The 13,541-nt window shown below is 47.5% G+C and overlaps 1 long non-coding RNA gene across 1 annotated transcript; it reads left to right on the forward strand.

Annotated features, from left to right (window-relative positions):
* The first annotated feature begins 497 nt into the window (after positions 1-497).
* Positions 498-1,954, forward strand: LOC140913889 (uncharacterized). Its single transcript, XR_012159687.1, has 2 exons — positions 498-711; positions 1,289-1,954. It is a non-coding gene; the product is annotated as an uncharacterized lncRNA (long non-coding RNA).
* The last annotated feature ends 11,587 nt before the right edge of the window (positions 1,955-13,541 follow it).

The following is a 13,541-nucleotide window of genomic DNA, read 5'->3' on the forward strand; positions in this document are numbered from 1 at the left end:
AGACGGTATTGGTCTCCGTGAGCTATCTCAGAGTGCTCCATTGAGACTGCTCTGGACAGCACTCTCAACTCAGATGCACTGGCCAGGTAGACAGGAAAAGGCCCGTGAACTTTTGAATTTCAATTTCCTGTTTGGCCAACGTGGCAAGCTGCAGGTGACCATGCAGAGCTCATCAGCAGAGGTGACCATGATGGAGTCCCAGAATCGCAAAAGAGCTCCAGCATGGACCAAATGGGAAGTATGGGATCTGATCACTGGATGGGGAGAGGAATCCGTGCTATCAGAACTACGTTCCAGTTTTCAAAATGCCAAAACATTTGTCAAAATTTCCCAGGGCATGAAGGACAGAGGCCATAACAGGGACCCGAAGCAGTGCCGCGTGAAACTTAAGGAGCTGAGGCAAGCCAACCAGAGAGGCGAACGGCCGCTCCGGGTCAGAGCCCAAAACATGCTGCTTCTATGATGAGCTGCATGCCATTTTAGGGGGTTCAGCCACCACTACCCCAGCCGTGTTGTTTGACTCCTTCAATGGACATGGAGGCAACACGGAAGCAGGTTTTGGGGATGAGGAAGACAGCTCACAGCAAGCAAGTGGAGAAACCGGTTTTCCTGACAGCCAGGAACTGTTTCTCATCCTGGACCTGGAGCCAGTACCCCCCGACCCCACCCAAGGCTGCCTCCCGGACCCACCAGGCGGAGAAGGAATCTCTGGTGAGTGTACCTTTTAAAATACTATACATGGTTTAAAAGCAAGCATGTTTAATGATTAATTTCCCCTGGCATTCGCAGCTCTCCTGGATGTACTCCCAAAGCCTTTGCAAAAGGTTTCTGGGGAGGGCAGCCTTATTCCATCCACCATGGTAGGACAGTTTACCACTCCCAAACAGTAGCACGTACTCAGGAATCATTGTAGAACAAAGCATTGCAGTGTATGTTTGCTGGCGTTCAAACAAGATCCGTTCTTTATCTCTCTGTGTTATCCTCAGGAGAGTGATATCATTTATGGTCACCTGGTTGAAATAGGGTGCTTTTCTTAAGGGGACATTCAGAGGTGCCCGTTCCTGCTGGGCTGTTTGCCTGTGGCTGAACAGAAATGTTCCCTGCTGTTAGCCACGGGAAGGGTGGAAGTGCTAGCCACTTGCTGGGGGGAGGTAAAATGCAACCTTGGAACGAAAGCAATGTGCTATGTATGTAATGTTAACAGCAAGGTTTACCGTGAAAGAGTGTACCCATTGTTCTATAAAATGTGTCTTTTTAAATACCACTGTCCCTTTTTTTTCTCCACCAGCTGCATGTGTTTCAAGGATCACAGGATCTTCTCCTTTCCAGAGGCTAGCGAAGATTAGAAGGCAAAAAAATGCACTCGTGATGAAATGTTCTCTGAGCTCATGCTGTCCTCCCACACTGACAGAGCACAGACGAATGCTTGGAGGCAGATAATGTCAGAGTGCAGGAAAGCACAAAATGACCAGGAGGAGAGGTGGCGGGCTGAAGAGAGTAAGTGGCGGGCTGAAGAGAGGGCTGAAGCTGAAAGGTGGCAGCAGCATGATGAGAGGAGGCAGGACTCAATGCTGAGGCTGCTGGAGGATCAAACTAATATGCTCCAGCATATGGTTGAGCTGCAGGAAAGGCAGCAGAAGCACAGACCACCGCTACAGCCCCTGTGTAACCAACCGCCGTCCTCCCCAAATTCCAATAGCCTCCTCACCCAGACCCCCAAGAAAGCGGTGGGGGAGCATCCGGCCACCCAGCCACTCCACCCCAGAGGGTTGCCCAAGCAACAGAAGGCTAGCATTCAATAAGTTTTAAAGTGCTGTGTGGCCTTGTCCTTCCCTCCTCCACCACCCCTCCTGGTGCTTCTCTCCTCCGCCACCCCTCCTGGGCTACCTTGGTAGTTATCCCCCTATTTGTGTGATGAATTAATAAAGAATGCATGAATGTGATGCAACAATGACTTTATTGCCTCTGCAAGTGGTGATCGAAGGGAGGAGGGGAGGGTGGTTAGCTTACAGGGAAGTAGAGTGAACCAAGGGGTGGGGGGTTTCATCAAGGAGAAACAAACAGAACTTTCACACCGTAGCCTGGCCAGTCATGAAACTGGTTTTCAAAGCTTCTCTGATGCACACCGCGCCCTCCTGTGCTCTTCTAATCACCCTGGTGTCTGGCTGTGCGTAACCAGCAGCCAGGTGATTTGCCTCAACCTCCCACCCTGCCATAAATGTCTCCCCCTTACTCTCACAGATATTGTGGAGCGCACAGCAAGCAGTAATAACAGTGGGAATACTGGTTTCGCTGAGGTCTAAGCGAGTCAGTAAACTGCGCCAGTGCGCCTTTAAACGTCCAAATGCACATTCTACCACCATTCTGCACTTGCTCAGCCTGTAGTTGAACAGCTCCTGACTACTGTCCAGGCTGCCTGTGTACGGCTTCATGAGCCATGGCAATAAGGGGTAGGCTGGGTCCCCAAGGATAACTATAGGCATTTCAACATCCCCAACAGTTATTTTCTGGTCTGGGAATAAAGTCCCTTCCTGCAGCTTTTGAAACAGACTAGAGTTCCTGAAGATGCGAGAGTCATTTATCTTTCCCGGCCATCCCACATTGATGTTGGTGAAACGTCCCTTGTGATCCACCAGTGCTTGCAGCACTATTGAAAAGTACCCCTTGCGGTTTATGTACTTGCCGGCTTGGTGCTCCGGTGCCAAGATAGGGATATGGGTTCCGTCTATGGCCCCACCACAGTTAGGGAATCCCATTGCAGCAAAGCCATCCACTATGACCTGTACATTTCCCAGGGTCACTACCCTTGATACCAGCAGATCTTTGATTGCGTTGGCTACTTGCACCACAGCAGCCCCCACAGTAGATTTGCCCACTCCAAATTGATTCCCGACTGACTGGTAGCTGTCTGGCGTTGCAAGCTTCCACAGGGCTATTGCCACTCGCTTCTCAACTGTGAGGGCTGCTCTCATCTTGGTATTATTGCACCTCAGGGCAGGGGAAAGCAAGTCACAAAGTTCCATGAAAGTGCCCTTATACATGCGAAAGTTTTGCAGCCACTGGGAATCATCCCAGACCTGCAACACTATGCGGTCCCACCAGTCTGTGCTTGTTTCCCAAGCCCAGAATCGGTATTCCACCACATGAACCTGCCCCATTAACACCATGATGCCCACATTGCCAGGGCTTGTCCTTTGAGAGAAGTCTGTGTCCATGTCCTCATCATTTTCATCACTGCGCTGACGTCGCCTACTCTCCCAGTTTTGCTTTGCCAGGTTCTGGTGCTACAAATACTGCTGGATAATGCGTGTGGTGTTTAATGTGCTCCTAATTGCCAAAGTGATCTGAGCGGGCTCCGTGCTTGCCGTCATATGGCGCCTGCACAGAAAAAAGACGTGGAACAATTGTCTGCCGTTGCCCTGACAGAGGGAGGGGCGACTGATGACATGGCTTACAGGGTTGGCTTACAGGGAATTAAAATCAACAAAGGGGGTGGCTTTGCGAGAAACTGAATGGCCTCCTCAAGGATAGAACTCAAAACTGGGTTTAGCAGGCTGTTGATTTCACAGACGGTGGGAGGAGAAAATGAATACAAAACAAATCTGGTCTATTTCTTGTTTTGAGCCACTTCATCTATCTTTATACATCTTGCTGGAAGCAGACTGTGTAGTACGACCGCTAGCCATCGTCATCTCCTGGGTGCTTGGCAGAAGATGGTGCAGTATGACTACTGGCCATCGTCTTCTGCTGGCTGCTGATTAAAAGACAGTGCACTGCCTGTAGGACTCAATCGCCATGAAACAAAACTTAAAAGGGAAGTGACCTGGCTGAGTCACTCCCATATTTGCCCAGGCGCCCTGACCTCATCGAGGTTGGTTAAAAGAGCACCCAGGACTACGTCAATGACAGCTACCAGTCATACTGCACTGTCTGCTGCCAAAAGGCAATAAACTGCTGCTGTGTAGCAATGCAGTACCATGTCTTCGAGCACCCAGGAGACATACAGTGACGGTTAGCTGAGCGGGCTCCATGCTTGCCGTGGTATGGCGTCTGCACAGGTAACTCAAGAAAAAAGGCGCAAAACGACTGTCTGCCCTTGCTTTCACAGAAGGAGGGAGGGAAGGGGGACCTGACGATATGTACCCAGAACCACCCGCGACAATGTTTTAGCCCCATAAGGGACCAGGATTTCTACCCAGAATTCAAATGGGCGGCGGAGACTGCAGGAACTGTGGGATAGCTACCCACAGTGCAACGCTCCGGAAGTCAACGGTTGCCTCGGTACTGTGGACACACTCTGCCAACTACCTGCATTTAGAGCATTTGTGTGGGGACACACACAATCGACTGTATAAAAACGCTTTCTACAAAACCGACTTCTATAAAATTCGACCTAATTTCGTAGTGTAGACATATCCTCAGTGGAAGGGAATGAAGATCCCAAACCCCAAAGGGTGAAAGAGAGAAAACTTGGGAGAGGGTACAAATTCTCTGGAGGGACAATTGCTGCTCAGGGTGGCCCAAGAAAAATGGGATGAAAATGAGCCATGGGAAATTAGGCTGAATATCAAGAAACATTTCTTCACAGTGAAATCTACAGGGCTATGGAATCATCTCCCTGGTGAAGCCTCATTGTTAGGGACTGGAATGGGCAAAGTTCTGGGGAACAGAATGGGGAACAAATCTGTCTTGGCTTCTGGGGATGAACTTGATGGCACTTCATAAGGCATCTAAGCTCTAACCTCTAAGCTTCTGAAGAAGCAAATGGTGATCCTTGGGAGTGGAGTCAGAATGTCAGATTAATGTTGTGTCTGTTGAAATGATCTGAACTCTCCCTTTTACAGGATCTGGCCTGGCATGGTCCATGTCACCTTGGCTCTTCCTCAAGGCTCAGTGCCTTCCACTGCTGCCTATCTGTTTCCCTGTTGCTAGCTGTCTAGTGCAGATCTGTACTCATTCTTTCTAAAACCCACGACATGCACACAACCCCTAGATCTAACAGGCTCTCCCCAACCCCGAGCTGTCCATATCACATGACTGGTTCCTTACTTTCGTATAGCTATTCAGGGAAGGGTCTGTGCATATGTGTCTTGTACAGCACCCAGCACAATGGGCCCCCTACCTTGACTGCTATTACAATACAAATATTCTCCTTTCTCTAGGCCTGTCACCCTAACTGCTCATTTCCCCCTCCAATTGTTTTAAATTAATTTAATTAGAGTAAAAATATAAAACAGTGTTTCAGTTTCTTGGTGATTTTAAGACCTGCACATGACTTTTGAGAGTCACTGCATAATTTTATATTTATGAGACCTCTGTATCCCTTTCCACTATCGCCACCGTTCCCCATTTTTGTTGGTCTCACGTGTTCCATCTCTTTTTAGATGGGTCAGAAAATATATTTTATAATTTTGTAAAGTCAGATTTTAGAGTGCTGGGGAGAAAAATACACACCATAGAGAGGAATTGCCATGCCAGGTGAGACAACAGATCCACCTAGTGCTAGTGTTCTGCTTCTGACTGTAGCCAATACCTCATGCTTCAGAAAAAAGTGCAAGAATCACTGTAATGGATAATTATAGAGTAAACTTCCCAAAGGGGAAACATCTTCCTAACCACCACCAGTCAGTGGTTGCCTTATGACCTGAAGCAAGAGGGTTCATAAATGATATATTTTCTTTAAAATCTTGTCTGCTGTAACTGTGGAGGTTCTCCTTATCCATACAAGTGTCTGATCTTTTCGTGAAGCCTGCTGAACTCTTGATGTATTGTCAGCAACTCCCAAAGATTAATTATGTGTTGTATAAAAATGTATTTACATGTGTTACCTTCCGGTTTCATTGCATGTCCCTTTTTCTTGTATTATGAGAGAAGGTAAATAAAAATGCCCACTTTTTAATCATTTAATTATTTATTTATTTTTGGCTGTTGCTTGTTTTTTATGCTAGTGCCCACAATGCACTAAGTGCTTTCCAGAGAGATAAAAAGGCACATTCCTTGTCTTGAGGAGCTCAGACAGAGGTTATGGAAAACATATAATTAGAATGATCAAGGTGATGCTTGGCTAAATCTAGGGAACATAAGCTTAAATTAATACTACAATCTTTGAAAATATTCCCTCCATCAGGATAAATCAGGTAGATTCCTCATAAGCAGCACAAGTGAGTCTTGAAGGTAGCAGAGGAAGAGCTAATGTAGAGATTCAAAGATGTGGTTGAGGCGACCAAAATGACAGGCAAGTGTGTGTGCATTCATTCCACTAGTGTGCATTACCTTTCATTAGTTACCACTGAACGTCACCTGCCATGATGCTGCCCATTTGCTTAGCTTTGTTAGGTCCCTCAGAAGTTCCTCCAGGTGTCCGATCTTGATTTGCTTAAATTTGTGTTACCTGCATATCTTGCTGCCTCACTGCTTACCTTGCAATTATAAACAAAAGTATTAAATACTGGTCTCAGTATAACATCTTCAGACACCACACATGTCCCATTCTGAAGACTGATGATTTATTCCTACTCTGTTTTGTCTTAGTTTCTAATCCATGACAGAAATTAAACCCATGATGACTTAGTTTCTTTAATAATCTCTTGAAAAGGACTTTGTCAAAGGCTTTTGAAAATCCAAGCGACTGTCATCTGGTTCTCCCTTCTTCACTATTTTGCTGACGTTCTCAAAGAATTCTAGTAGATGAGGGAGGCATGATTTTCCTTTACAAAGCCCTGCTGATTTGTCCCCAAATTCCATCTCTCTCAGCTGTTCCAATTCATCATCTCTGGTCTCTAACTTCTGAATTTGGGCTCAGATGGCCATGAGCTAATTGCACTATGCACATAAGTATGCCACTTGGCACAAGGCAAGTAGTTCTCATCCATTCTGCACTCTGCACAATAAAATTCGGTAGCCACCTCCCCCCATGACTAATTAAGCTAATGCAGCTTCCATAGCTAAATAAGGTATTTTACTCTGTGAGTGGGCATTAGACTGAAATAGGTTTTATCTTTAAGTTAGAAGTTCAGGCATTTTATTTTATTTAACGGACTTTGTTCAATAGTTCCACAATTAATACAGCTATTGACCCCTCACTAGTAGTCCTGTGTACCCCAAAGTCACGTATGCTCTCTCAGATTCCTTGGTATTCTATTTAAATATCAGTGTGCTGAGAACATTAGAAATCTTCAGATAGGACATTGTCTTCTAATTTCTGTAAATTACTACTAAAATTGCTTATAACATTGAAGAAGTAATAGTGATTAGAGCATCTTAAATCCTAAACAGACTGAATTCCAAATATATTTTCAAATAAAGATGTTGAGTTTAGCTTGTGGGATCCTATTATTTGTCATTTTGCAAATATTCAGATGTCTGCCAGGACTGTGTGAGAAAGCTTGGAAATCCTCAAAGTTTGCTGAATTATAGCAGAAATAGTTCTTCCTAGCAGAAATAAAGCCATGTGATTTAGGTGACCAGTGTGATTGTTAAATAGCTGCTGTGTTCCACCCCAGAGGTACCTGCATTCCCACAGTGGGTGTATCATTTGTAAAGTGCTTTGGGATGCTTTCAGTTGAAGGGGGCTATAGAAATGTAAGTTCTTATTTTCTCCCTCGCCCCACCAGGATTTTAGTCAGGTACATCAGTCAATCTGAATGTATCTGTATTGCGCTGAATTCTGTCCTCACTTACATCCATAAAGGCCCCATTGACCTTAGTCAGCTACACAGGGAAAAAGAGAGCAGAATGTCATTCCTACATTTTGTGTCAGTCTTTTCTCACCCAAAAATGAACCCTGCTCCCCAAAACTCCACATTGCTCATAGGCTACCAACAGTCTGTCCAGCTCCCAACATGACCCCCTTCCAGGGCCAGCTGCTGCCTTCACATTTGTTTTAGGAATTCCATGTTTCCAGGAGGGCTTTTTGTCTGAGTAGAATGGGTCCATAACCTGTGGGGAAAAGGCTATCTGCCTTGCTGCCAGTGGACATGCTCACTTATGCTCCCCTCCCTCCTTAGTTTCTATTCTCCTTAGAAAATAAAACATTCCAGCAGAATAATGGCTGCCCCAGTGGAAAGCCTATTCTCCTGACAGGGGGTTACTGGCACTTGGACTAGCTTAGGAAGAAGAGAGTTAAGGCAGTGATTTACATGCTGGTTGGGCACTGGGAGAGGTGACTGAGTGGAAGGAGGGTACTTAGGGAGCTGCTAATTGAGTGATTATGCCTCAGCACTGCCAAGGGAAGTTAAATAAGGAAGAAGAGTAATGAGGCCTCCTCTGCTCCAGGCCAGTGGGAGCCCTTTGGCTCCCAGCACTGCTCTGGGTTTGAGAGCAGAAGTGGAGATATGCCTGCCTGCTCTCATACTCGTGTATCCACCTTCGTGCCGGTGTCCCCAGCTGTCTCTGTCACAGGTGCAAGTAGTGACATGAGGGGGTTGTGCCCACCCCCAGTTTTTGCCTATCAGTGCTCCCCTCAAGCACGTCAGCAGGACTCATTTCACACCTGGGATGTTTTATGTGGCTGCTCCACTGCTGTGTGTCTGGGTGAACTTAAAAACTCTTCTCTTGGTGCTCCCTGGCATCAAGACCTATCTACTGGGGTCAGAGAGCTTGGAAGGCAGGAGATTTCAGATTCTAGAGGCTAGATTTGAAGCTAGCTAGCCTCCATGTTGGGCTTGTGTATGGGGTGTATGTACAGCCCTCCCTGAATTTGCCCTTATCCACAGTATCTACTTTAGTTTCCCTACTATCTTTACTGTAGACAAAATCCTCTCTGGGGGCATAAATGGGCAGTTAGAGACCCAGTCACCTGATTCATAGCCATGAAACAGCCTGAGTTTGGGGATTAATCTTGTAAGGATCAAAACTCTATTGAAATATTTATCAAACCCCATAGCCTCTTGTAGCTGTGTGTCTCCTACCTGCTATAAGTCTCAGGGTCATGCAGAGGTGATGGGAAGTTGTACATGCCTTCAGGAGTGACTTTCCTGAGCCAGGAATTTTCTATCCATCTCTCCCGCCTCTAACCCTGTGAAGATGGTTATCAATCAAATTCTCTCTCCATCAAGACACAAGCTTTTAATTCAGGAATAAAAATTAAGATAAATTAAAAACCAAGCTAACCACATGGCCCCCAGAACTGACAGTTACGTCCCCTCTTTCCCCGCCTTCCCCACATGCCAAATTCTAGCACCACCTTGTTATCATTGTGGTCCTTGAAGGTGAGCATTGACTAGAGTCAGCCAGAGAATGGGCAGGGTCTGTACCAGCTTCACACACGTCAGTTAGCTCTGCTGAGTCACCTCAGACCTGCAACTCCCCTTGCTCCAGCCGCTGCTAGGTCATGTTCTTGTGTCTTCATCTACTGAGTGGGTGGCTCTTTAGATATTCTGGGGATCATCCCTCGTTTTTCTCTGGCTCAGAAAAAAGTGAGATTATTGCACTATTCAGAGCAACTTGGGGGAGGAGAGGTAGACACCCTTCAGCATCACTAGAGGTCTCTCTTTATCTGTGTGTGCTTGTCTGGAGGGCAATGGGAATAAAATACGCTCCTTCTGAATAACTTCTTCATTTTGCACTTGACATGTCACAGCCTCCCGGCATGTACGAGCCCAGTTCACCACTACCGACTGGACTCTCAAGGCTCAGCGAGCTGGCAGGGAATGTCCCAACCTGGGATTCTTATTCTGCATATTCTGACTTTGTAATACCAAGCACTTCTCTAGCACCCTACAACACTAACAGCGCCTGGCAATAGGGAAGAATCATTATCTCTATCTTCCAGGTTAGGAAATTGAGGCACAGAGAGGGGAAGTGACTTGCCCAATGCTATGGTCAGAGTCAGTGTCAGAAATAGTTAGAATTTAGGCATTCCTGGAGCCCAGTCCTGTGCTCAGACTTCAATTTTCAGTCCATCCAGCTGTGCAGTTACTGTACATAAGCTGGCTGCCAAAGTCCTCTTTCCTTCTGCCCTTTCCACTTGTCCAGTATAGAAAGAAAACCTTTATGCTGGTGCAAATAAGAGATCCAGCTGTCCCACACCCCACAGCTGAAGGAGGAGGAGCTGCATCTTTGAATCTGAGTACTAGCTCCCCCATTTGTCCTGCTTTTATGCAATAATGGCCATCCAGCTCCCTGAGCAAATCATTCCTTGGAGAGCTGCCTGAGAATGGAGGTTGACCAAGAGATCTGAGACTGGGAAGGAGTGGTGGGGAGGGAAACCATTTCCTGTGCGTTCCATTAAGGGCACTGCAGGGACCCTCCCTCCAGCATCCTCACCACATTGAGTGGTTACAAGCAATAAGCCATGGCCCAGTGTCTCTGAGCCATGCGGATTCCCCTTGAAATGAAGGCTGTGGGCCCAGCATTCTGTATGGTGGATACCAACTCAGACTCTTGTCTCAACAAGCTGTAGGGGTCGAGTTCACTCCTGTGGCCACTTTCCACAGTCTGTGCTTCTGCAAAGCAGTCTTAAATGCCTCCTGGGGGAATATTCCTGGCATAGGGGGCCTCTTCAGCAGGCTGTCCCTGGCTGCCGAGGTGGGCTGTAGAAACTGCTGCAGCCAGAGCACATGTTAGGGCAATTCCTAAGGTTGCTGTAAGTTGTGCAGAGGTTGAACTGACCCTCTGTAAGCCTGAGATCGGGGAGGCATATTATTCCTTCCCACCTCACTCCCCCTGCTGAACTCAGTGCCAGTGCAGAGGTGAATTGGGCCCCGAGGCTTTCTCTCCAGGGGCTGTCGCACATGCACAACTATTCTCTGCATGCACAACTAAAAGCCATGGGAGACAGTACAATGGCACTTCAGCACTGCAGCATCTCCCAGTGCTCTGCCTCTCATACAGGAATCCCCCTTCCGCTCCTTCCTCCTGTTTTTGTGTGTGGAATTTAACTCCTCATTAAAATTAGGAACTGATAGAAGCCAGCAGAATACAAGCAGAAGCTGTGGCATATTCTCCCACAGAGCTCGGCCAGCACACCTCAAACCTCTGTGGCATCTCCAGCCCTAGCCCCCCCAACCCAATCCCACAGCTCTTCCAAGGCACCTCAGTCCTGGCCTGAAGAACACCCTAGCAGAGACTTATTAAGTCAAGACACATAGATCTCCATATCCTGCTCTTGGAGAAGGAGGGGGACCTTGGAAGTACAAAATTTGGATCCAGCCGTGGGGAGCCCTGGGACCTTTAAAGCGCCACCCGAATCCCACTGCCGGAGCCCCAGGGTAGCAGCGGCAGGGCTCCGGTGGTGATTTAAAGGGCCCGTGGCACCCTGCAGCAGCTGGAGGCCCAGGCCCTTTCAATCCCTTCCCGAGCCCCGCTGCCAGAGCCCCGGGGTAGTGGCGGCAGGGCTCCGGGGGGTGATTTAAAGGGCCAGGGGCTCCCAGCCGCTCCCAGTCAGGCCTGCCATTGTCATTTTGCTCTGGGGGCAGGCGATGGGATGCTCTGATTTGGCATGGGAGGCCTTTGGTTTTTTTAAAGTCCTTCAGCTGAATTAGATCCTGACCCCATTTAGTTTTAACCCACCCCTGCTCCCTACTATCCCAGCCCAGGCTCTCTCCTGAGCAGAGAAGCTAGCAATCAGGACAGGGCATGTGTGATTTTTGGGATGTGAATAAACAAAGCTGAGCCAGCAGCTCTTGCTTGATCCACTCAGACTTTGAAGCCAGTGGTCTCCAGAGATGAAAGGCAGTTCACCAACCCATTGCTTCTCCCTCCCATCCGGCCCTACTGCATCTACAATCTCCTTTGCTGCATCTTGAGCTGATGCTGTTCTGCAGACAGACCCTTGCAAACACTGAGGATAATATTCTCAGAACTGGTGCCAGGTGGCAGTTTCTCAAGGGTGAGACATACCAAGCACGTGCTCATCTCCTGACCTGGCTTTTCTTGGTTAGACTTCACCAGTGGCTTCTCCAGGCTATGTAAGAATTGAATTACCTTCAACCTAACTTTGCTTCCATCATTGCCCATCTACCCGGCCTACCTCACAACTGGAGAGGGTCCTCCCTAGGAGGAGCCCTGTGAAATCAGACAAGAGTGAAGTGCTCCCACATCTGTGGGGGTTCTCGAGGAACAGCACAGAGCATGCTGACAACAAGGATGGCAGAAAGCCAGTGTGATCAATTGAAGGAGATGAGGTCATTTCTTAGCTGATAGGTGACACGCAGTGGCTGTGACAGGCACCCTGTGTGTGTGCTCTGAACCTGCCATTTCACTTCAAGGGAAAGATGGAGGGGTCCAGAATGAGACTCGTCACATCTCTGCAGTCCAGAGTGAAGTGGGAGAGCCAGGGCGTGGAGCCTTCTGAGCTGGCACTAGAATAGTGGGAAGTTCAGGTACTGTGACATATATCCCCATCACATGATTTCCTGTCAGTTGCCCCATTCAAATAGTTTGCTTTTGAGGCAGCTCCCCAAAGAGGAAAGATCCTGTTTCCAATGTCATGTTGTTCTCCTTCCAGGACTGTGTGTCCTCCAGGTCAGCAGCAGAGTCACCGCAAGTATCCACTGGCTTCTAAATAAAGAGAAACTAACCTGAGGAGGAGGCAACAGACGGAAGCCGCCTCCCTGCTCTGTGTTCCTGAACATCTGCCCAGTTACTGCCTCTGGCCAAAGGGCCTCCACTGAGTCCACTGTATACCTACAGCCAGAGCCCTTCAAAATCCATCAGTATTTGTTCTGAATGCACCACCAGGGCGTACTGCTGGGCATGAGACACTCTCCTTCCACCAGACGCTGCACATCTGGCCTGTGCACAAACCCACGCAAAATGTACTTTGACTACAAAGCTTGTGGTTGTCTAAAGCACGTGTTGTGAAAGGCATAGTCAGAATATTAATTATGATGCAATGATCCTCCTGGCCCCAGACCTTGAGTTGGGTTGAATCCAGTGGTTTTGAAATGTGGATAATTTCCCCCACCCACACACTTGGCAGAGCCCAGAAAATTCACTGTGATCTGAAACCCAAGCAGCATTTGAACTCAGGGCTCCATAACTGAAAGGTCAGGGCATTCACCCTTTGGAACATTATGGCATGGTCCAAAAAACCTGGATACACAAATGATCCTGTGGCCAATTACAGGCTCAGGAACATGTGGGATCAGTGAAGCTTGTTCTGGGTTAGTCCAGGGGATGGAGACCCTCACCTGTGCACCAAGGATTTGCCTTCAGCTTCATTTATTTCAAGAAAATGTTAAGACGCTATGTGTTCTTTGTTTGTGTATTCATGTGTCTACGCATAAAGGCACGTGTGTATGTATGTATGAATAATAGAGCTATGCCTAGTGGCAGATTAATGGCACAGCTGTTGTAATGATGATTGTGCACCCCCTAAGATGTAGGGGAACCCAGTCTTCTATAAGCGTGTCCCTTCAGATGTTGGACTTTCTCATGGTTGGGTCGTGAGCATTCATTAATGAATACTTGTAAATTGTTTAGAGATCCTCAGATGGAACGATTGTGCCCTTATTACTTATTCTTTTTGGGACAAATTCTGAAGTCTTTAGTTAATTTTTGCCCAGCCCTTACTCAGCGGGAGGAAACATTAAGGCCCT

Source organism: Lepidochelys kempii, chromosome 6 (assembly GCF_965140265.1).
Source record: "Lepidochelys kempii isolate rLepKem1 chromosome 6, rLepKem1.hap2, whole genome shotgun sequence".
Taxonomy (NCBI): domain Eukaryota; kingdom Metazoa; phylum Chordata; order Testudines; family Cheloniidae; genus Lepidochelys; species Lepidochelys kempii.